The sequence below is a fragment of the Chiloscyllium plagiosum genome, unplaced genomic scaffold (assembly GCF_037043375.1).
Source record: "Chiloscyllium plagiosum isolate Xiang-an unplaced genomic scaffold, Cpla_swu_hap1 HiC_scaffold_46, whole genome shotgun sequence".
Lineage (NCBI taxonomy): Eukaryota > Metazoa > Chordata > Chondrichthyes > Orectolobiformes > Hemiscylliidae > Chiloscyllium > Chiloscyllium plagiosum.
In genome coordinates this window covers 62526820-62551035 of record NW_028270184.1, presented here as the reverse complement: position 1 = coordinate 62551035, position 24216 = coordinate 62526820, and the positions used below count along the sequence as shown (strand labels likewise).

The 24216-nt window shown below is 43.6% G+C and overlaps 1 pseudogene; it reads right to left on the bottom strand.

Moving 5' to 3' along the window:
• The window catches only part of LOC148136360 (putative G protein-coupled receptor 139), a 201122-nt pseudogene extending 181839 nt beyond the window's left edge, over positions 1 to 19283 (bottom strand).
• Between the last annotated feature and the right edge of the window lie 4933 nt (positions 19284 to 24216).

The following is a 24216-nucleotide window of genomic DNA, read 5'->3' as shown; positions in this document are numbered from 1 at the left end:
AGGGAGCATCCTGGTGAATCTCCACTGCACCCTCTCCAGTGCAATCACACACTTCTTGAAATGTGGCTCCCAGAACTGTACATAGTATTCCATTTGGCTTAACCAAAGTTCCACATAGCTTTTATAATCTGTGTCTCCATGAATAAAGGCTATGTTTATGGTCGCTATGCTTTGTCAACTTGTGCATTAATCAGTTAATCACATTCAGTGATATGTGGAGAAGCACCCTCTGAGCTTCCTAGTGTGCTGCTATTCATTGAGTCCTTCCCTGTCTGGTTCCTTCTTCCAAAGTACATCACCACATATTTATCAGGGTAACATTCCATCAGCCATTGATCCACCCATTTGATCATTCCATCTATATCTTCCTTATATCTGTAATATAAGGCCTTCCTCCTCGCTGCCAACCAACTAGCCAAACTTTGTGTCAAACGCAAAATGATTTATCACTCACCCCAACACATCCATATTCACAGCTGCATCATTTATGAATACTACAAATAATAAGGTTAAAAATCACATAACACCATGTTATAATCCAACAGTTTTATTCGGACGCGCTAGCTTTCGCAGCGCTGCTTCTTCATCACGTGATTATGCTCTTTGAAAGTTTGTGCCTCCAAATAAACTGTTGGACTTTCATCTAGTGTTCTGCAATTTTTAAACTTTACCCAAACCAGTCCAGCACTGGCATCTCCGAATCGCAAATAATATGGGACACAGCACTGATCCCTGTGGTACACGATTGGATACGAGTCTCCAGACAAACAAACAGACTTCTACCAGCAGACCTTCTGTCTCCTACCACTAAGTTGATGTGGATGCAAGTTGGCAAGTCGCTAATGAGTCCTACCTGTTCCCTGGCTATTCTGTTTCACTTGATGTACATGTAGAATTTCTGGGGATTCTCCCTAATCTTGTCCTGCCAGCAGGTTTCCATGTCGCTGTGTTAGTCAGTCCCCTTCAAATGAAGAATTGCCTTCTTATTGCAGTCTGAAATGGCCTATCATTTACCTGCCATTATTTGCCTTAAATGTAGAGTAGACAACCAGAGAAAAATCCTGTTTATTTCCACCTTGTCATTTGCTTCGTGATTTTTCTAAATTTCACTATGATCACCTCTCATTCTTCGAAACTCTAAAGAACACAGGCCGAGTTTCCACATCAGGCAATCTCGCCATCTGAGGGATTAATCTGGAGAATGTCCATTGCACATCCTCGGTGGTCAGTATATTCTTTCTCAGATTGGGACAATACTCTATGTACAGTCTCATTCGCAAGCTGTGAAACTGCTGCAACATGACCTTTCAACTATGTTCTGATTCTGTTAAATGAAGGCGAACCGGACTTTAACTTTCCACTTCTGTATATTCCTCCAATTACCATTCACATTACTTTATTTAGGAATTCACTGCATGAGTTCTTATAAAAAGCCTTCTGAAAATCGAAATATGCCATTTCTATGTTGTAATAAACAAGTCCAAATCATTCTGAAGTTTTTTCAAGTATGAAGACTCTGTCAGACTCTATCAGTGTATACTGATTCTCTCCAATGTTGCTGTTAATTTCTAAATATCCAATATCTGATCCTATATAATAGATTCCATCAGTTTCCCTACAGATGTTAAGTTAATTGGTCTGCAGTTCTCCACACTATCTCTTCTTCCCTTTGCAGATGCTTGAATCCCTTCCATTCATCTAAAATGCTTGGAACACATTGACTAACTTCCAGCCTCTGCAGAATATACAGGAAAATAAAACAGTCATCGACGTACAATTAATGCGTCTATTGCTGATTTATTTCTAATATTTTGATACGAAGTACAACTGGCTCATCAGACTTAGCAATGCTCAATCCAGCTACAATACTACTATGCCAGCCTTCAACTACTACCTTGTTATTGATATGAATTGACTTTATGCCTTTAGTTCCACAGGTTCTATGTGATCACTTGGTATTTCTCAGCGACTTTCTGGATCTTCCTCCGTGATGACAGATGCAAAGTAACTGGTTACTTTCTTGGCCATTTCCCTGTTCTCCACAATAACCTCTCCTCTCCCGATTATAAAATTCCACATTTGACCTCGCTTTTATTTTGTTTTCTTTGCAATACAGATTGTAGATTTATGCAGTCTTTGTGTTCTTCTTTCACAGAACCATTAAAAGCCCACAGTGTGGAAAATGCCCTTGGGCCCAACTGGTCCACCCCACCTCTCCGAAGAGGAACCACTCAGACCCATTCCCCTCTGATTCTACACTTTGCGACGTATGCACCTAATCTACACATCCCTGAACACTTTTGGAAAATAAGCATTTCCAATTCAGCTAACCTGCGAATCTTTGGACTGGGGAGGAAACCGGAGCACCCGGAGGAAACTCACGCAGACACAGGGAGAATATGCAAACTCCACACAAACAAATTTCTGAGAATTCTCAGGTTTCCACAATGTCTAGAATTCTTCTGAACTCATTTCCTATGATTAATATAATCTTTAATTTATTATGTTAAGCTTCATTAAGTCACTTGCCCTTTCTTCGGTGATTCTACGTTAAAGAAACAGACATATTTTTCAGACATTGCAGTATTTCTGTAGATCTCCTGGTCCTGATCAGGTGTATCCAAGAACACAGCAAGAGTCGAGAGAAGATATTGCAGGGGCCCTGGCTGATCTTTTTGCATCATCGCTGTCCACGGAGGAGGTCCCGGATGACTGGAGGGTAGTGAATATTGTGCCCTTGTTCTAGTAGTTTGTGAAGAAGAACCTGTGAACTATAGACCAGTTAGCTTAACAATTGTGACATGTAAGTTCCTTGAGAAGGTTCTGAGAGATAACACATACATGCATTTGAAAAGACACAGTTTCATAAGGAGCAGTCAGCACTGCTTTGTGCATAGGATATCATAGCTCACAATTCTTTAGAGTTCTTTTGAGGAAGTGACCTGGAATGTTGATAAGAGTATGGTGGTAGACGTAGTCTATCTAGGTTTCAAAAAGGCCTTTGATAAGGTTCCACATGATAGGCTGCTCTGAAAGGTTCGATAGCATGGAATTGAGGGGGATCTGGCAAATTGGATACTCAATTTCCTTTATGGTAGAAAGCAAACGCCAATACTGCAAGGATGCTTATTGGACTTGAGGCCTGTGACTAGTGGAGTGTCTCAGGTGTCGGTGCTGGGCCTATTACTGTTTGTTATCTATATCAATGATTTGGATGAGAATGTAGAAAATATGATTGGTAATTAGGCTGATGACAATAAAATATGCAGTACTGTGAACAGTGAGAAAGGCTATCAGAAATTTCAGCAGGACATTTTTTCAGCTAGGGAAGTGGGCCGAGAAATGGCAAATGGAGAATAATATAAATTTGTGTGGGTTGTTGCATTTTGGAAAGTCAAATCCAGGTCGGAGTTTCGTGGTGAATGTTAGACCCTGAAGGAATGTAGTGGAACAGAGGGACCTTGGAGTTCAGGTCCGTGGTTCTCTGAAACTAGTTGCACGTAGACAGGGCAGTGAAAAAGGCCTTTGGCACACTGGCCTTCATCAGTCAGGGCACTGAGTATAGAAGTTGGCGAGTTATATTGCAGTTGGACAGGACGCTGGTGAGGCATGCACTTGGAGTATTGTGTTCGGTTGAGTTTAGTTTGCCATAGGAAGGATGTGATTAAACTGGAAAGAGGACAGAAGAAATGTACACGGATGTTGCCAGTACTCAATGGGCTGAGTTGTAGGGAGAAGTTGGACGACCAGAACATTTTCCTTTGACTTAAAGAAACTGAGGGGATATCGTATAGAATTGTATAAGATCATGAAATGCTTGGATAAGTGAATGCACTCATTCTTTTTCCCAGTTTTGGGAATCAATGACTAGAGGACATCAGGTTAGAGGTGAAAGAATAAAAAGGATCCCGAACGGCAACTTTTTTACGCAGAGGTTGGTAGACATATGGAATTAGCAGACCGCAATTTGGTTGAGGCATGGACATTAACAACATTCAAAAGGCTTTTAGACAAATACGCGGATAGGAAAGATTTAGAAGAATAAGGGGCAAAGGCAGGAAAATGGAATTAGCAGGATGGACATTTTGATCGGCACGGACCACTTTGGTTCAAAGGGCCTGTATCCATGCTGCAGGGCTCCATGATTCTATGACTCTAACAGCCATTGCGTGTCTACCACTTCATATTCAAACATTCTATATTGTATGCTGGTGCCGCGTAAAATATAACATATTAACGTCTCTAGTTCTCAGAGCAAGGTTAATAATGAGTCCTTCTGACCACACAATACCAAATCCAAAATAACCTGCTCTCTTGTTTGAGTCACAACATACTCTTCAACCAACCTGTTATACGCTTATGGAATTTATTTTTCACAACATTAGCAGTCACTTAGTTAATGAAATTTAGATGCATTTTGAGATCATGCAGCACCCACAATATTTGCATCTCTAATTTCCAGAGCATAAAATGCACAGAATTTGCACGGGACCATTGGTTGAGATACATCATACCCCAATGCTTGCTTCTCCTTCCTATTTGTAAGATCGACCCAAACGGATTCTGTGAATCTGAGGGATAGGGTCAGTGGCGTTATTCGTGATCGACTTGGAAAAGGCATTCGGGGAGGGTCACCTCGACTCTGACATGATCTGAAGAAATGACCAGCATCACAGGACAAGCATCGATATCCTCCCCACTCTGTCAGGTTAACTGTCACCGTACTCTCTCTGCGCCCTCACACTCACTACCTGTTATAGCACCTACCCCCTAACAAGGCTCACACTCTATCTCCAAGTAAGGCTCACACACTATCATTCTCACTATTGAATTCAGCACCTTCCGCACCCCCGCCCCTCACCCTGAGTGCTCTCTCTCCCTTCACTATACTCCCAACACTAATAACCCTGCATGGATACAACACTGTGGACTGACTCCCTCCGGACACCTCACCATTCCCTCTTCTCCTCTACCTACACAGGTACTAACAGCAGGGCCACTCACTCCCACCATCACTCCCTCCCCCCTTTCTCCCATTCCAGGAGAAACGGACTGTATTAGGAGAGAAAGGGCCAGGCCAGATGGTGGAGCGCCCGATATCTGATCCCTCCTACATTCCCCCCGCCCACCCTCCGCCATGTGGAGGGGACCCTGGTATGAGCTGGAGAGGACTGGGACGTATCGCCTGGAGATTCTGTGACATCCATGTCCCTCCAATTGAGTAAAAAAACAATGTTCAGTGAAGCGCAATTCGCACTTTAACCATTCTGTCTGTTCTCACAATTTTCTCCCTCCCAAAACAACAAATATCTCATTGCAGAGAGATGCAGACACAAAAATATTCAGAGACATATGTAAACACGCTAATATACTGACACTCACAGTACTTACATGGAGATAGAACCGCACACGTGTAGTGGCATACGGAGACATAGACAGTCGCACACAAATAGACACGAGCACAAGTAAAACGCTCAGTCTAATATGCAGATGAACAGATGTCAGCACATAATGCTCATGTGGTGTCATGCTATCAGTTATTCTCTTCCTGGGACAGGAGCAGAGAATGAGGTTAATGCATATTTGATTGAAAAGAATCAGTGGTACTATTGGACAGGTTTAGAGGGCTGAATGGTTTATGTCTATGCCTAATTATTCTGTCCTTGTGTTTGAAAAGACATGGCGCTTTAATGTTAGGTTAACACAGATTAAAATAACAGATCCCACACTGAAGTAATGTCGCCCCTTTCACTTTCGTGTTGTACTAACTGTAGGGTCCTCATCCCCAGGGAGCAGTGAAGACTCGGTTTTTGAAGATATTCAAGGCTGAGCTCGACTGATCTTTGCTGGACAGGACAGTCAATATTTATTGAGAACAGACAGGAGCTGGGTGGTCAAACACAATCGGATCAGTGATGAGCATTCTGACTAGTGGCGCTGAATGACCAACTGCTGCCCTGACCCCATGTGTTGCTCCCTCAATCCATCCTCGAGGCTGTTACAGAGACATGCTGCTGTCCCGACGCCATGTGTTGCTCTCGTAATTCACGGCCAATGCTGTTACAAAGATATACTGCTGTCCCTACCCCATGTGTCGTTCCCTCAAGCCACCCTTTGATGCGGTTACAGAAATATACTGCTGGCCCTACCCAATGTGTTGTTCCCTCAATCCACCCTCGATGCTGTTACAGGGATATACTGCTACCACTACCCCAGGTATTGTGCCCACCATCCACCCCTCGACGCTGTGACAGAGATAGGGGGCCTTCTCATTCAGCCAGTCATTATCGTTACCATGAGACTGGAGGAGACCATTCTGCCTATTTAACGCGTTACAGAGGAAAATAGAACTAATCATTTTAGCTCATTGAGTACATTTTACTGCACAGGAGGCCATTTAAATTGCATGAGCGGCTACACAGGAAGCTGTTGCTAACAGGAAATAGAGTAGAGATAAATGCTTATTTTCACATTACATAGCTGTAACTGGTGGAGTGCCTCAGAGATCACTATGGGATCATCAACGATCAATATCTGGACCAAAGATCTGGAGGAAGGGACTGGATATATCAAAGCCCAATTAGCTTAAACACCAAGCAGGTCATCCAGTATGTCATCAAATGGAGGTCGTGTGTCATCAATGTGATATAGGCAAAGGGAGGTTTGTGAGCAAACCGTCACCAGATATAGCAGAATGTGAGTTGTCTATTTTGGATGGAAGTATAAAACAATGGTAAACAATTTAAGTGAAGAGAGATTGCAGAACTCTGTGATGCAGACGTATGCATGATCCTGGTACATGAATCATACTTAGTTAGTCTGCACTAGCTGTAAGTGATTTGAAAGTTAAGTGGAATGATTGTATTTCTGGCAAAAGGTACCAAGTTTAATCAGGAATGTTTTAGTGCATCTGTACCGGTAAAAGTGAGGAGTGCAGATGCTGGAGATCACAGTCGAACAGTGTGAGGCTTGAAAAGCACAGACAATCAGGCAGCATCCGAGGAGCAGGAAAATTGGCATCACGGGAATATGCCCGAAACATCGAGTCTCCTGTTCGTTGGGTGTGGCTGACCTGTTGTGGTTTTCCAGCTTCACATTTTACGAGTCTACATCTGTAGAGGGCATTGCTAAGACCACATCTGGCACATTATGTGCAGGTTTGATCCCTTAACCTAAAAAAAGTTACAGAAGCTTATCAACAATGTTTTGTTCACACCTTCCTGGAATGAAGGCCTTTTGTTCTGAAACATTCTCAGTTTTAGACTTAGATGAGAAATCCTTTTGAAGCATATACAATTTTGAGAAAAGTCAGCTGGATGCATATTTTCTCTTCTTAGGGAGACAAAAACTATGGAATACATTTTAAGAATAAAGTGTATTATTTTAGCACAGATATTATAAAGACATCAAACGATTTTTAAAAGTTAAGCATATGCATACCAATGATCGCTGGGATCAAGTCCAGCGAGGGAAGGGATCCAGTTGGACCGGTGCAGTGATCAAGTGGATTTATTGCAGGGATCTGGTACAATGACTGGATAGATCTAGCTCAATTATCACTGAGATCAAGTAGAGCGAGTGAAGGGATCCAGTCGGACCAGCGCAGTGACCCAGTGGATTTAGCGCAGGGATTCAGTAGGATGACTGGAAGTATCGAGTTCAATGATCACTGGGATCAAGTCCAGCGAGGGAAGGGATCCAGTTGGACCGGTGCAGTGATCAAGTGGATCTAGCACCGGGATCCAGTATGATGACTGGAGGGATCAAGTCCAGCTTCCTCATTCCCCCTCCCCCCAACTTATCTCACCCAACCCAATCTTTATAATCTGGCATTTCCATGACTGATGGGCCTAGCCTGCACATCCCTGGACTTTATGGGTAATTTAGCGTGGCCAATCCACCTAACCTGTGCATCTTGGGACTGTGGGAGGAAATTGGAGACTGTAATTGAACACGAATCTCTGGTACTGTGAGGCAGCATTACCAACCATTGAGCTACCCAGTGTGGGCAACACAACTTGCCTGCATATTTCAGCGCTTGAAAAGTGACATTTGAGCAGGGAGATTCCATAAGACCCAGACCTGTCATTGAGCGACAAGAGGAGGGCATTAAGATCTTGAACGGCTTGTTCAGGAACAGGATCAGGACATGCACACCATCGAGACTATAATGTAGGAACACCAAGAGGACATTCAGCCCAGCGAGTGTATAAAGCAGGAACAGAATGTGCCCAATCAGCTACTCATGTCTCATTAACACAGATCTTTTACAGCCTTGTGCCTGTTACACAGGAATTGTGAAAGGAAATGTAGAGGTTATAGAGAGCAAAGAAATTATAATAACCAAATTCATTAGGGAATGAAAAGTTGTGAGAAATCTATTGGTATTGAAGAAAAATTGTTAGAGTCAATTATGAAGGAATTAATAACACGAAATTTTCAAAGTCAAGCCAGAATCCAGCACAGTCAACATAGTTTTATGAAGAATAAATCATGTTTGAATGATTTGACTAGCTTTCTTAAGAATGTGACAAACAAAGATCAAAGAAAATTTACAACCCAGGAACAGGTCCTTCGGCCCTCCAAGCCTGAGCCGATCCAAATGTTCTCGCTAAACCTATCGGTCAATTCCTAAGCTTCTGTATCCCTCTGCTCCCCACCTATTCATGCATCTGTCCAGACGCATCTTAAATGAATCGACCGTGCCTGCCTCTACCACCTCTGCTGGCAACGCCCACCACCCGCTGTATGAAATACTTTCTGCGTGTATCCCCCTTAAACTTTCCACCTCTCACCATGAAAGCTTGACCTGTCGTTATTGAATCCTTCACCCTGGGAAAAAGAGCTTGTCTCTATCCACCCAGTCTATACCCTTCATGATTTTGTAAACCTCAATCAGGTCCCCCCTCAATCTCGTTTTTTCTAATGAAAATAAACCTAACCTACTCAACCTTTCTTCATAGCTAGCACCTTCCATACCAACATCTTCGAAAACCTTCTCTACACCCTCTCCAAAGCGTCCACATCCTTTTGATGTTGTGACGACCAGAACTGTACACAGTATTCTAAATGCGGCCGAACCAATGTCTTGTACAATGTTAACGTGACTTGTCAGCTCTTATACTCAATACCCCGTCCAATGAAGGCCAGTGTACTATATGCCTTCTTGACCACTCTATCCACCTGTGCAGCAACCTTCAGGGTACAATGACCTGCACTCCCAGATCTCTCTGCCCATCAACTTTTCTCAAGGCTCTTCTGTTCATTGTATAATTCGCTCTCGAATTAGTCTTGCCGACATGCATCACCTCACATTTGTCTGGATTGAACGCCATCTGCCAATTTTCCGCCCAACTCTCCAGTCTATGTATATCCTCCTATATTCTCTGACAGACCCTTATGCTTTCTGATACTCCACCAATCTTCGTATCATCTGCAAACTTGCTGATCATACCAACAGTGCCCTCTTCCAGATCATTTATATATTTTACAAACAATAGTGGCCCCAATACTGACACCTGTGGTACACCACTGGTCACCTTTCTCCATTTCGAGAAAATCACTTCAACTACTACTCTGTCTCCTGTTTCTCAACCAGTTCTTTATCCACCTGGCTAGAACACCCTGCACACTATGTGACTACAATTTCTCCATTAGTCTACCACGGGGAACTTTATCAAACGCCTTACTAAAGTCCATGTGTATGACATCAACAACCCTTCCTTTCTCTATCAACTTGGTCACTTCCTCGAAGAACTTTATTAAATTGGTAAGGCACGATCTCTCCTGCACAAAATCATGTTGCCTATCACTGATAAGCCCATTATTTTCTAAATATGAATGGATCCTAATCCTCAGTACCTTCTCCAGCAACTTTCCCACCACTGATATCAAGTTCAATGATCTGTAGTTACTCGGAATATCCCTAGTACCCTTCTTGTACGGGGGACAACATGAGTAACCCTCCAGTCCTCCGGCACCTCACATGTATTTAATGATGCCACAAAGATATCTGTCAGGGCCTCAGCTAATTCCTCTCTCACCTCCCTCAGCAACCTGGGATAGATCCCATCCGGTCCTGGGGATTTGTCCAGCTTAATAACCTCTAGCGTACCCAACACATCCTCCTTACTTAAATCAACATGATGCAGACTAATCAAATTTCTATCTCTAATCTCAACATTCGTAATGTTCCTCTCCTCAGTGAGCACTGATGAAAAGTAATCATTCAGAATCTCACCAATTCTTTCAGGTTCGACACACAGCCTTCCTTCATTATCTTTTAGTGGACCAATCCTTTCTCTAGATACCCGCTTGCTTCGTATATAAGAATAAGATGTTTTGGGATTCTCCTTAATTCTGCTCGTTAAAGCTATGTCATGACAACTTTTAGCCCGCTTGTTTTCTCATTTAAGAGATGGGTAATGGGGCTCATCTAGATGTATTATATCTCGATTTCCAGACAGCAGTGCGTAATGTGCCTCACAATAGATTAATATGCAAGACAAGACCACATGGAGAAAGGAAAGATTTATTTACTAAGAGAGATAATGGGATAAGCAATAAATAAGTACGATATGGAGCCGCTGGTTTTGGACTGGGTCGGACAATGTCAAAATTCACACAACCGTCGGTTAGGGTCCAACGGGTTTAGTTGAAAACACTTCTTCGTTAAGTGTGTGAGAGAGAGGAAGACCTGAGACCCAGAAGTTATAAGGAAAAGATCAAAGGATTGTACAACTCATGCACATGAATGGTACACACCTAAGATGGCTCTTAAATCCTTAATCACTTAGAATCGAGGTGTAGGTTTTGATTGATTGATATGCAAATCGCAGACATTATCGCTGTAAAGGAGGTGACGCCTCCGATCAGGCAATGTATTTCAGTGGTGAGGTCTTGTTTGGAGTTTGTCTGTGTCTTCATCTGGAGTCAGACTGGGTTTGTTCCGAGTTCAGGAGTGTATAAAATGCCACATTGACTGACTGTCTCCAAATTGTATGTTTTGGGAACAAAATAAAGCGTATCTGCAAATACAAATGCAAATTCATGCCGCAGATTTGTACGTGCAAACGTGTGTGTGCGTGTACGTGTGTGTGAGGGGGTGTGCCTGTGTGAGGGGGATAGAGAGAATGTGTGCAAGTGAGAGAGACTGAGGGGGAGTGTGTGTGTGAGTGCGGGATGAATATATAGTGGGTATGGGTGTGCATGCGTGTGACAAAGCAGAGTGTGCATGTGTGCATGTGAGACGGGGGAGTGTGAGTGTGTGTGTGTTTGTGTGTGTGTGGAGTCGATAGGGAGTGTGTGCATGAGTTTATGTAACGGGGAGAATGAGAGTGTGTGGTTGTCCAGGCGAAAACACAAACAGATACCGCAGATCCCTGTCCCCACAGGCACTCACTCCATGGTGTCAGAGCTTCCCCTCTCTGCAGCCTCTGCTCCATTTGTTGTTCATGTTATCGACCCAGATGCTGTAACTACAATCCCCATGCTCCATCCCGAGTTGGGTCACCAAACCCTCAGGACTCCCAGAATGTCTGAGGCAGCTCACAGCGCAACCTCCAGCAAACCATCCCCAGCCCGTCCACTAAATTTTCAATAACAGGAGTCAGTCAGAAACCCCTCAGCTACAAGCCTTATGGACAGACCAGACCCCTCAAAATATTTTTAAAAGGCAGCCGAGACCCTAACTTTTCCTTATTTTAACTGTAGATGTGAACTGTGCGTTCCACAAATGTTGCAACTGGTCAACCTACTCAACGTTAAGTAATATGTAATCCATTCAAACCCTTCAGTTAAAACACAATCAAACAGATGAACAATTTGAGATAGCTTCTCAATTGGAACACTTACGCAAACAATAGATACAGTGCCTTCTACTAATTAACTGCGCTAATACAGGAACATCCCATAAACATATTCCTTGACACAAAGGTACATTCAAACACAGAATCTTAGGTGCAGTTCTCCAATCCAGGAAGAAGCATCTTCAAGAGAGTTTTCAGAGAGAGGAGCAGCTCGGGATCATGTATTGAATCTTCCAACCCGCCTGGGACACCGAGCAGCTTCTGAATGCTGCAGCTAAAATCAAATGAGAAGATCTGGTCTGGGAGAGCTGGCCACTGCCCTACAATTGTTACCACTGTTTTAATAAAACCTAAAGGCCTCGTAAGTTAGTTACTTCAGCCGTTTTCAGTCGGCAGTTCGGCATCTCTGTCTTTAAGACTTCTCTTCAAAAAAAAGAGAAAATAACATTTTCAAAGTGACAGCATTGTCACATCTCCTCCTTTGACAAAATGAACCATTAATACACAACAGCAGCTTCTTTTTAAACCCATTATTCTTACTCTATTAGTGCACTACAATACATATATACCACATTGACAGTAAGTACGCAAACATTCACAACTCCATTCTATTTCAGTCTGTATACTCCTGCCACAGAACGCCTCTGTCTTTCTTCATTCAAATCTCGACAACTTGTCAGCAAGTACAGTTTCTTGTCCTGTCACCTGTATAACTGCCAAATCGAATGGCAGCAATAATAACCTATATCTGAACAGACCAGATGTTTTCTCCCTAAATTTCTCCAAAGACGTTTAGGCGTTATGATCGTACATAGATTTGTCTTGGGCACGTTATTTGCAAGTTAAATGTTGTGACACCAACACCAAGCTCAAAGTCTCCTTCCCAGTAGTGAAATACTTCTGTTGATGGTTTCACCGGACACACCAACCACACGTTACATAATGGAGCAATTTGCATCTCTCCAATAGTTCTTCTGAATTACATGTCTCCTCATTTCTCAGCATCAAGAAATTACATGCCTCTGTACCTCTTAATGTTGTAACGTGTTTTCCTGCTACTCCTGGCCTATGCCAGTCAACCTTACTCTCACAGGTGTATATTTTAAGAAGTTCTCGTACATTCTTCTCAATCCATCATGGTATCCAAACATTGGTTTATGGACGAACTCATAATCATCAGCCATTTCTGCTTCTAAGCTTGCCATTGTAACTCTCTGCTCTTCTGTGCGAGTTCTCACTATTGCCGGAAGTGAATTTTTGAACTGCTTCGAGAAAAGAATCTTTCTAAGAGTGCCATAGGTTTGCTCAGATTTTTATACCCTTACCCATCTTTCAAAATTACTTTGATTCTTTCAAACTCAATTTGCGTCTAATTAAGCGACCCTTTTTTAGATTCCTGATACACTGTCTGTCGGCTTCTGGAACAAGCTCATATGCTTTCTTCACCTTATACTCCCCAGGTACCTCCTCCGATAGGGATACAAACAGCCTGATATACACCCCATTGTCCATGGAGCACCACATGGGACACGCCGGGAAGTGAACAACAGCCTGATACACCATTTCATTGCCTCTGAGATTCACCATGCCAGCAGTCGATACACTAGGGAGCCAGAAACCAAGGCCACGGAAAGGTACAGAGGGACAGTGAGATTCACATTAAAGACAGAAACAGATAGTTAATTACCTGAGAACCTGTTGTGGGAATATGGGGGAAAAGACAGAGCAGTGGGACTAACTGGACGAGTGATTCCTTCGAGAGCAAAATTATAAGAATGAGAACATTGAATAAAGGTATTTTCAGGTGAATTGAAATAGTTTGTTCAATCAAATTCTGAAACTGCTTCACAGAACATTTCAAACAACGTACACTGGGACAAGATGACACCCCAGCATGGAGAGCTGTGCACACTATGCTAGTGTATTGTTTAGTAAACTGCACTATCTGCCCAGCATGGGGAGTATTGCAAAACTTTATTATCATATGGGAATGATACACACAACAGATTACTGTCTAAAAGGGGACGATTTCCATCTCCATTGGACCAGTATAAGTGAAGGTGTGTGTGTGCATGTGCATATGCGCGAGCATGCATGTGTTTGTGTCTGTGTGTGTGTCATGCACGTGTGCGTGTTTGTGTGTATGTGCGTGTGTGTGCGGGTGCGTGTGTGTGATGCATTTGGGTGTTGAATGCAAAAATCATTACATGAGAGAAAATACACATGAAGGAAAACAGATTAAATATGAACGACTGGCAGGGATTTGGATAAACGACACAGAGAGACTGAGGGAAGTTTCATGAACAGATGAGTTAAAGTGCTTAAGAATAGTAAAATAAAGACATTGCCAGACACAACAGCGATATAGATCAGCGTGCACAGCAATGTCAGATGGATGGAATTTTGGTGTGAGTTCGAATCAGATTTGTTTCTGCAGGTTTCAACCTGAGAGTGTCAGCAGCAGATAGTTGTCATCATTAAGTCTGTATTTCACAGTTCGAGATTCAAACAGCAGATGAGTTAAGACAGTGAAGTACTTTCTGGAGCAGCGTGTAGTTAAAGGTAATAATGGTCAGGGCATGGTGTCAGGAATCAGCTCATGGCCAAGGAAATCACCAAAGTTGTGATTCGTCTGTTTCAAACACAACCTGCATGTTTCACCTACACGCACCAACCTCCCCACTCCTCCCCCCACTCGAACCCTCTCACCACCATGATTTGGAAATATATTGCTATTGCTTCAGAATCGTTGGGTCAAATTTCTGGAATTACCTCCCTACTGGCATTGTGGCTGAACCCACATCACGTGCACTGCAGCAATTCAAGAAGGCAGCTCACCACCTTTTCAAGGGCAAATAGGAATGGGCGGCACGGTTAGCACTGCTGCCTCACAGCGCCAGAGACCCGGGTTCAATTCCCGCCTCAGGCGACTGACTGTGTGGAGTTTGCACGTTCTCCCCATGTCTGCGTGGGTTTCCTCCGGGTGCTCCGGTTTCCTCCCACAGTCCAAAGATGTGCAGGTCAGGTGAATTGACCATGGGAAATTGTCCGTAGTGTTAGGTAAGGGGTATATGTAGGGGTATGGGTGGGTTGCGCTTCGGCCGGTCAGTGTGGACTTGTTGGGTCGAAGGGCCTGTTTCCACACTGCAATGTAATCTAAAAAATGCTGGACAGCCAGCGATGCCCAAGACCCAGAAATTAATGATGAACGATATTGGCCAGGGATGGGATGGAGCCCCAGGAAGAAAATGGAGTTTGTAAACATAATAGACGACAATGACTTCCACACTCGCAATATTTAAATAACAAGGGCAGAAAGACAATGTTTCATATCTGCAATTGAGTACATCAACATAGAGACCCATGAGTAATACAGCCAGATGCAAAGAGGGAGACGGGAATTGAACTGGATTCAAAGTCTCAACAGGAACACTATTGGGGGCAAGAAGCGTAGACTACACGAAAGAACACAAATGCAGACGTAACTGGTTTATAGCAAAAATATCTGGACAGTGAGACTTACCAGGTACACCAACGATAGACAAGAGAGGATAATAAAAACATTGAATAATTCAAAGTGCATAATAGATCCGCCATGATAATGACAACCGACACAATACATAGAAAGATACCAAATAAAATAGGATAAACTCCTGTCCATTGTTGGAACATTCCAATCTAACATTCTCAGATTCTGATCTCTCCTCGCTTCTGTCTGGAGCTGCTGATCCCTGATACTGTTATTGGTAATTCTCCCGCTCATACTATGGCAGAACACATTGAACGGCACGCATTTATGATTAAAAGATGGGAACTCTCCACTGGGCTATTTAGAACCCATGGAGACTGACATTAATCACAATCACTGAGGGTAAGACACATCAACAGGGCCGTGCTGCGTTGGAAGGTTAGATTTGGGATAAGGTTGGGGTCAGGAAATGAGAAAACTGGTGAAATCATCATTGATCCCATGTGGTTTCAGGGTCCCAGGGCGGAAGATGAAGCTTTCTTCCTCCAGGCGTCGGGTGGTTAAGGAGTGAAGGTGGAGGAAGCCCAGGACGTGCATGAAAGGGGGAGTTAAGGTGTTCAGCTACAGTGCGGTGTGATTGGTTGGTGCAGGTGTCCCACAGATGTTCTCTGGAGTGTTCCATAAGTTGGTGTCCTGTCTCCCCAATGTAGACAAGTTAACATCGGGAGCAACGGATACAGTAGGTGCCTTGTGTGGAAGGGCAGGTAAAAATCCAATTGACGTGGAAGGTTCTTTTGGGGTATTGGACGGAGGTGAGGGGGAGGTGAAGGTGCAGGTTTTACAACTCCTGCGGTGGCAGGGTAAGGTGCCAAGATGGGAGGGTGGGTTAGTGGGTGGCGTGGACCTGACAAGGGTGTCGCACCTGGAATGTTCTTTATGGAGCACAGGTAGGGTGGGGAGAGAAATATAACCCTGGTGGTGGGGTCTGTTTGTAGGTGGCCCAGATGGGGGACGATGATGCATTGCATCTAGAGGTTTGGTAGGGAGGAAGGTGAGGACCAGGGTGTTCTTTCCCTGTTGCGTTTGGAAGGGTGGGATTCAAGGACGGAGGTGCAGGAAGTGGATAAGATGCGCTGGAGGACATCGTCGACCACGTAGGAGGGAAAATTGCGGTCCTTGAAGAGGGAGACCATTTGGGATATACACTGGGTTCAGACTGTGGTACTGAAAATGCCCAGCAAGGCTGACAGCATCCGAGATCGCTTTTACCTGAAACATCGATTTTCCTGATCCTCGGATACTGCCTAACCTTCTGTGCTTTTCCAGCACCACGTTATCGACACTAATCTTCAGGACCTGCAATACTCACTTTCGCAAGCACACTAGGTTCAGCGACTTTCGTAATACTGCCTTGAATTCAGTTCTCCCTGCTTTAGAAAAGATGTTGTTAAATTTGAAAGAGTGCAGAAATCTTTTACAAGTATGTTGCTGTTGTTAGGGGTGGGTGATGTTGAGCTACACGCAGAGTACGAATAGGCTGGGGCTATATTCCCTGGAGTGTTGAGTCTAGGGAGTGTCCTTACAGAGGTTTATCGCAGTGAATCCCAATTCCCCAGGGTGAGCAACGTCAAAGGCCAGGGAAATAGAACAGTTTTACTCACATTTGAAATGGACAATAACACATGGGGCAACACGTTACTGAACGATGGAGATAGATTGAAGAATGGGACTGGCCGGTGGAGTCAGAATTTGGAGAGTCCAACCACAAGAATGAGAACAAAAGTAAAAGCATTGCCATATCAGTTGAAGTCATTAGTTCTATCACATTCTCAATCCACCTCAGAGAGCCAGCGCAGACACCATAAACCCAGAGGAGATATCTGTTCAGCATGGAGCACTGTGCAGACCAAGCTCGTGCACTGCTGAATACAACCCTGTAATCGGTCCAGAGTAGAACACTGTGCAGATATCTGAAGTGATTGACCTATAAACCCAGAAGAGATATATGTTCATTATGATACACTGTGCAGACCCGACTGGTGTACTGTACAATAAAATCCCCAATCCAGACAGAGTGGAAAGGTATGCAGACCACAGCAGTGTATTGATCTATAAACCCAGATGAGACATGCGACCAGGGTGTGGAACTGTGTACATCACCCCAGTACGTTTCTCAGTAACACTGCATGAGATCACTGTACAGCGTACAGTATCCTGTAACATTAGCCAGTGCTTCCAGGAATGATTGGTGAATGGGATATTGGTGTGAGTTCAGGAGAATTTTGGATTAACAGTTATTCTGCAGCATTGTAACTGGGAGTAGGGTCAGCACAGACTTCGACCCATTGGGCTGAATCTAACAATAAGTTGTCTCAGTGCCATGTTCGTTGAGTGTGATAGAGGGATCCTCAACACGAGGCTGAGCTAGTTTCCTGGTGCTATCGTATCGAACTTAACTCATTAACTACCCACCGCTCCCCATGGTGTCCCTCTCATTCAATGCCAGACTGATTCTAAAACCCATCATGGCTGGAGGTACTCACCATCGCTCGGATACCCCGGGATATTCTGTGATCCCTGGCACTGTGGCCAGCTTTAAAAGGCCAACGGGCACATGTTTGTGCTTTCTCTATTAGGAACTGCCCTGCAAAGTTTACCCCGAGCATGGCAGATAATGGTCAATTACACCACAGTTTGTCGACAGCGGCACGGAGGTCCTGATGGATGGGCTAGTACAGAGGTGGAACATTCTCTTCCCAGAGGGGGCCACACCACCAGACCCAACGATCATGATCTGAGCTCACCACCCAGTTGAGTGCAGTATCTGCGTTCTGAAGAAATGTTCAGCAATACAGGACAAGCATCAATAACCTTCCCCGTTCTGTCAGGATAAGGGTCAACGTATTCTCTCTGCTCCCTCACTCTCACTGTATATCTGTTATAGCACCTACCCCCGAACAAGTCTCATGCTCCTACATTCTCACTGCTGCATGTAACATCTTCTCCCTCTCTCTCTGCTTCTCTCACCTCCACTATACCCCCCACACTAACAACACTGCATGGATACAACACTGTGGACAGACGCCCCCTCCGAAAACCTCTTCATTCCCCCCTCACACCTACACTAGCACTAACAGCAGGACGACCCACCCCCCACCCTCCCTCCCTCCCTCCCATTCCAGAAGAAACAGCCTGGAACAGGACAGAAAGGGCCAAGCCGCGTGGTGGAGTGCCCGATATCCGTTCCCTCACCGGACATGTGGGGAGGATCCTGGTATGAGTTGGACAGGACCGGGGCGCCACGTGTGGAGATTCTGAAGCATCCACGTCCCACCGACCGAGGAAGGAGCAATGTTCAGTGAAGGGAAATTCTCACGTTAAATCCATTGGCAGTTCCGTTTCCCCCGGCACAACTTAGAAGCCGTGACCCTGATGCTATCTCCCTTTTGTATCGAGCTGGTACAAATGGAATCCCCGCGGAGGGCAAGAGGGTGGGCTCACAACACATCGTCACAACCACCTTCCAGGAAGGGAGCACGGAGACTCCGTCCAACACCTCCCCCTGTAAAAAGCTTCATCAGGTGATTGTGTGATGTGACAATCACCTGATGAAGGAGCGTCGCTCCGAAAGCCAGTGTGCTTCCAATTAAACCTGTTGGACTATAACCTGGTGTTGTATGATTTTTAACTTTGTATACCCAATCCAACACCAGCATCTCCGAATCATAATCTGTGATAGTTACTGCTCTCCCCATTTGTCCTGACATCTTCAATAATCTGTGCTCCTACTCACCGAGGTCCCTCTGCTCCTGCACCCACTTTATAACAGCACAGCCTGTTTTCCTTCCAAACCGCATCACCTCAGACTGTCTTGCATTGATCGTCGTATGAAATATACCTGAACTGTACACCAGGTTGGCGTAGTCCTGTTGCTGTTGCACTCCATCCTCCACATACTTCACAATTCTTCCAGGTTTGCTGACATTAACAAGCGTCGAAGTTGTCATAGTGTCACATGCTAATCAAAATAATTGAAAGTGAATGTGGTGCTGGGAAAGCACAGCAAGTCAGAAAGTAAGGACTGCAGATGCTGGAGGTCAAAGCGGAGAGTTGGTGCTGGAATAGCACAGTAAGTCAGGCCAGAATCTGGATTATAGACAGGGCTGATGAAGGGCATATGCCTACAAAGCCAATTCTCCTTGTCTTCGGATGCTGCCTGACCTGCTGTGCTTTTCCAGCACCACACTCTCGGTTTTGATCTCCAGCATCTGCAGTCCTTACTTTCCCCTACGGATCAATTGAAATACTGACAGACTCACTGATGTGATCAAGGTGTACACTAATACTAAAGGAGCGTCAGAAATAACAACACACATCTCAAAGAGCCAGAGAAGAAAACGGACATGCTGCAAACAGAGAAATAGAAATAATATTGTACAGCATACAGAGTGGGTGAAAGAGTGAGAATTTACCACAGAGAAAGAGAAATACCGATAGACTCCCATGTTTGTTTCATGTCAGTGTATCTCTGTGTGTGTGTGTGTGTGTATTTATTCGTATGTCTGCATCTTCGTGTATATAATAGTGCGTGTAACTGTGTGTATTAGTGTGTGTGCGTGTACCTCTGTGTGAGAATGGTCTGGTGGTCCCTGTGTTGGTTAAAGTGATGGAATTCCACACTCTGCTGGCCTTTCCACTCCATTGCACAGACAGTGGCGGAGGGTGAAAACCATCTGGAAGGAGGGAGAGCAGCAGGTCACAGCATCATACAAACTGACACCAACATCAACAGTACACAGACAGACAAACTCAGTCACACACACACAGACACACAGACGCACAGACGCAGACACAGACTCTCTCTCTCTCTCTCTCTCTCTAGACTGGAACGGAGAAGATTGCAATTGTACTGAGGATCATATGGAGAAATGTCTGTGCTCCACAGCATTTGTTTTCAGACGTCTATAAGTGAACCATTGTGGAAGAAGATGAGATATTTTGATTGCAAGTTCTGCACGTTCTGCTACTTGCAATTTATTTGCTCTAAACTCTGACAAATGATAAGTGTGAAAGCATTCTCAATGACCCGATGGTGCCAGCAGGTCAATGTTAGACATGTCCACCTCCTTCTCTAATATCTCAGGGACAGCATTGCAAGGGATCAGACAAACTCCTCTCTGTTGCCAAGGCTATTCTTTGAAGCATGAATGTGGGTGATTCACAGTTATTGATGCATTCTCAAGCAAACGATGAGTTCTCTACTTTCCCCCTGAGTTCAAAGATGTACAGGTTAGATAGATTGGCCGTGCTAAGTGGTCCATAATGCTTAGGGATGTGCAGCGAAGATGGATTAGCCATGTGAAACGCAGGGTTAAAGGGATGGGAATGATTGTGGGACACTCGAGGGCTGGTCAGTGTGAATTGATGGAATGAATTCCAAACTGAATGGATTCTATGAAGCCTACTGCTTGCACAGTGGAGTTGGTGAACCAGCAGAGGATTATATTACATCATTTTAAACATACGAGGAAACAAGGTGTTATTCCCCATTTCAATTAATCGCCTGTCCCCAAAACAAGAGAGATCCCATTACACGGTGTTTCAGGACGGAGCAGAACTCTCAAAATAGATTAAGAAGTTAGCCTGAACTCTAACGTTATTTTTTATTTTAAAGGTAAGGTGCCGTGTTCCAGGTCCAATTCAATTTATCAAACTAATTGAAGTTATGCAAATCACAGTTTATTTGAACACTATCGTAAAAATATAATCAAAGAAACATGAACGTGGAATAACTTAACTCTATTGGAAATCTTAACTAACTCAGTAAATTATTTTACTACTAAACAGTAACTGTTCCAATGTGGGAACAGCTCATAAACACACACTGGGCACAAAATTCAGAAAAACAAACTGCAGGACATGCAACTCCTGCAACCCAGAAAGGAAATTTCAGAGAGACTAGCAGCCAGCGACATGTAGTACAGTGTTCAACCCTGGTGAGTTCCCGGCTACAACTGCTTCAAACTGCCGACTATACGCCCTGCTTCTTTGAGACCTTGGCTGTACTCATTGAGGCTTCTTCTATTGCTCCAACTTTTAAAAAAACTAAGGTCTCACAAACTATTTTCTCTAGTTGTTCTGGAAGATTGCTCGGTAACTCTGCCTGAAAACTTAAATTTAAAAGAGTCCAGGATAAAATAATTCCTTAAATCTCCAACAGACACATGCACAAACACACATACAGACACTCATATATGAACAAACATGCAAACACAGTAACACAGTAGCATCTTTGAAATAGAGTTTGGTAAACTTTTGATGAATAAGTGAATCAAGGGTAATTGGGAGGAGTGAGGAGTATGTGGTTGAGAAACAAACCGGCCATGATCAAGCAGCAGAGCAGATTCGATGGAGCTAATTCTGTTCTCTTTTCTTATGATTCTTTGATAGCTGGAAATGGCTTTGTGAGGGTGCTGTGCAGGCTGGCTTGGATTGATATTTAACCAAAGTATAGTCAGTGGTAATGTGGGGCATGTTTGGAAGGTTGAATGGTTTTTGTCTATTCCTAATTATTGTCATTTCCTGTTACTCAAAAGCAGTGGTGATTTTTTTATGAGGTTGGCACATTTTGCACATTCTCCCCGTGTCTGCGTGGGTTCCCTCCGGGTGCTCCGGTTTCTCCCACAGTCCAAAGATGTGCAGGTCAGGTGAATTGGCCATGTTAAATTGCCCATAGTGTTAGGTGTATTAGTCAGCGGGAAATGGGTCTGGGTGGGTAACTCTTCAGAAGGTCGGTATGGACTGGTTGGGCCAAAGGGCCTGTTTCCACACGGTAGGTAATCTAATTTACTCTAATTTAATCTAATCTGATCAAATATATTATAAAATAAGCGCCTTCTAATTAAGACTGTGTTAAGGATAATTTTTTCTCCTTGTGGATTTTCACATTCCCAGGGAACAGTGAAGACTGGGTTATTGAAGGTATTCAAGGCTGAGCTGTACTGAGAATTGATAGACAACAGAGTCAGTGTTTATTGGGAACAGGCAGGAAAAGGATGCTCAGACACAATCATATCAGCCAAGAGCATTCTGAATGTTGCAGCAGGCCTGAGGGGGCGATTGGACAACTGATGATCCTACCTCCTGTATTGTTCTCTCAATCCACTCCTCAATGCTGTTACAGAGGGAGAGAAAGACCACATTCAGCCAGTAAGGCAATAAGACAGCGGGAGACCATTCTGCCCCTCTAATGAGTTAGACAGAAACGAGGTGATGGTATTCAGCCCTCCAGTACACACTACACAGCACAGGACGAGGCCATTCAAACTGCCTTCAGTGCTGAGCATTCACAGCAGCCTCTTGAATATAGCAGGAAGTAGTGCTTCGAGATTAATATTGGTTTGCAGGTTGGAAAACTGGTACAGATTAATCTCTGAGGCACTCCACTAGTTTCAGTTATTTGGATGACCCGATGGATTGAAGCTATATGAGCTAATTTATCAAGATAGTCATTCAATGCTTTGTCAAGTGGACGCACGCAGTCAGCAATGGGATACAGACAGGGGTGGTTTAGTGCGAAAATCTTCAGCAGAAACTGTTTAATGTGGATTATGAGAGTGGGTGTTTTAGAAGAAGGATATAAAATCAGTAACTGTTTAAATGGTGAGAGATTTCAGAACTCAGTGACACACAAGGGATTTGTGAGTACTGTTGTATGAATCATGTGAAGTTAGTCACCATGTGTAGCAAATGATTAGGAAAGTAAATAGAATGATGCTGCTAAGGGTATCGGGTTTAATCGTAGGAATGTTTTACTGCATTAGTATAGGGCATCGCTGAGATCACGCCTGATGCAATGTAAAATGTTTTGAATCCTAAACTGACAAAAAGAAAGATTCAAACTGAGGAAGGACACCATTCAGACCCATAATGTTAACTTTGATTTCTCTTCACAGAAGTTGCCATATCTGCTGAGATTTTCCAGGAAATCCTGTTTTTGTTTCTGATTTACAACAGGAAGTTGTGTGTGGAATTTTATATTGATTTTCAGGTTGAAAAACTGAAACCAGTGGAATGCTCCAGGAATCGGTTTATATCTGTTATCCAACGTGCTTTTGGTTTCTGGAAAAAAAAAAGATTCATTACATTTAGAAACTTTCAAAGATACTTCACTTTATTGCTTCTGAGTTGAAGGCTTTGTATTATGAAAGATATGCATTTTAGGTCTCAGTGTAAGTGTTCTTGCTATTGTACTAAACAAGATCTTGAAAACCGTGCATCAGGTGAACACCTGATGGACATTACCTCTTGTTCGGGAGACTAAAACTAGGGAATCCATTTTAAGAATAAGTATTCACTTTGACACAGATATTGGAAAATCATTAACCTTTTTTTATAAAAGGTAAAAGAATCATAGTCACAGAATCGAACATCATGGAACCACACCTTTTGTTCAACTAATACTACCAGCCTGAGTTTGGCCCATATCCCTCCAAACCTTTCCTATTTTTGTACCTACCCAAACATCTTTTAAATGTTGTAACTGTACCTGCACCCGCCACTTCCTTTGAAAGTGCATTACACACACTAATATCTCTATTTGAGAACAAATTGCCCCGCATGTACTTTTGAAATCTTTCTCTTCTCACTTTAAAATATTCTCGCTGGTTTTGAATTCCTCCAGCCGAAGGAACAGAAACATGCCATTCACCTTAGCAATATCCCTCATGATTTTATAATGTAACCCTTGGATTTTCTGCCCTCCAAGGAAATAAGATCCAATCCAATCTCTCCTTATACCCCAATCCTTCCGTTCTTAGTAACATTCAGGTAAATATATTTTAACTCTAACAAGCTTAATAATGCCCTTCCCCTGACTGAGTGATCAGAACTGGACCCAATACTCCAAAAGAGGCCTTATCAATGTTTTGTACAACCTCA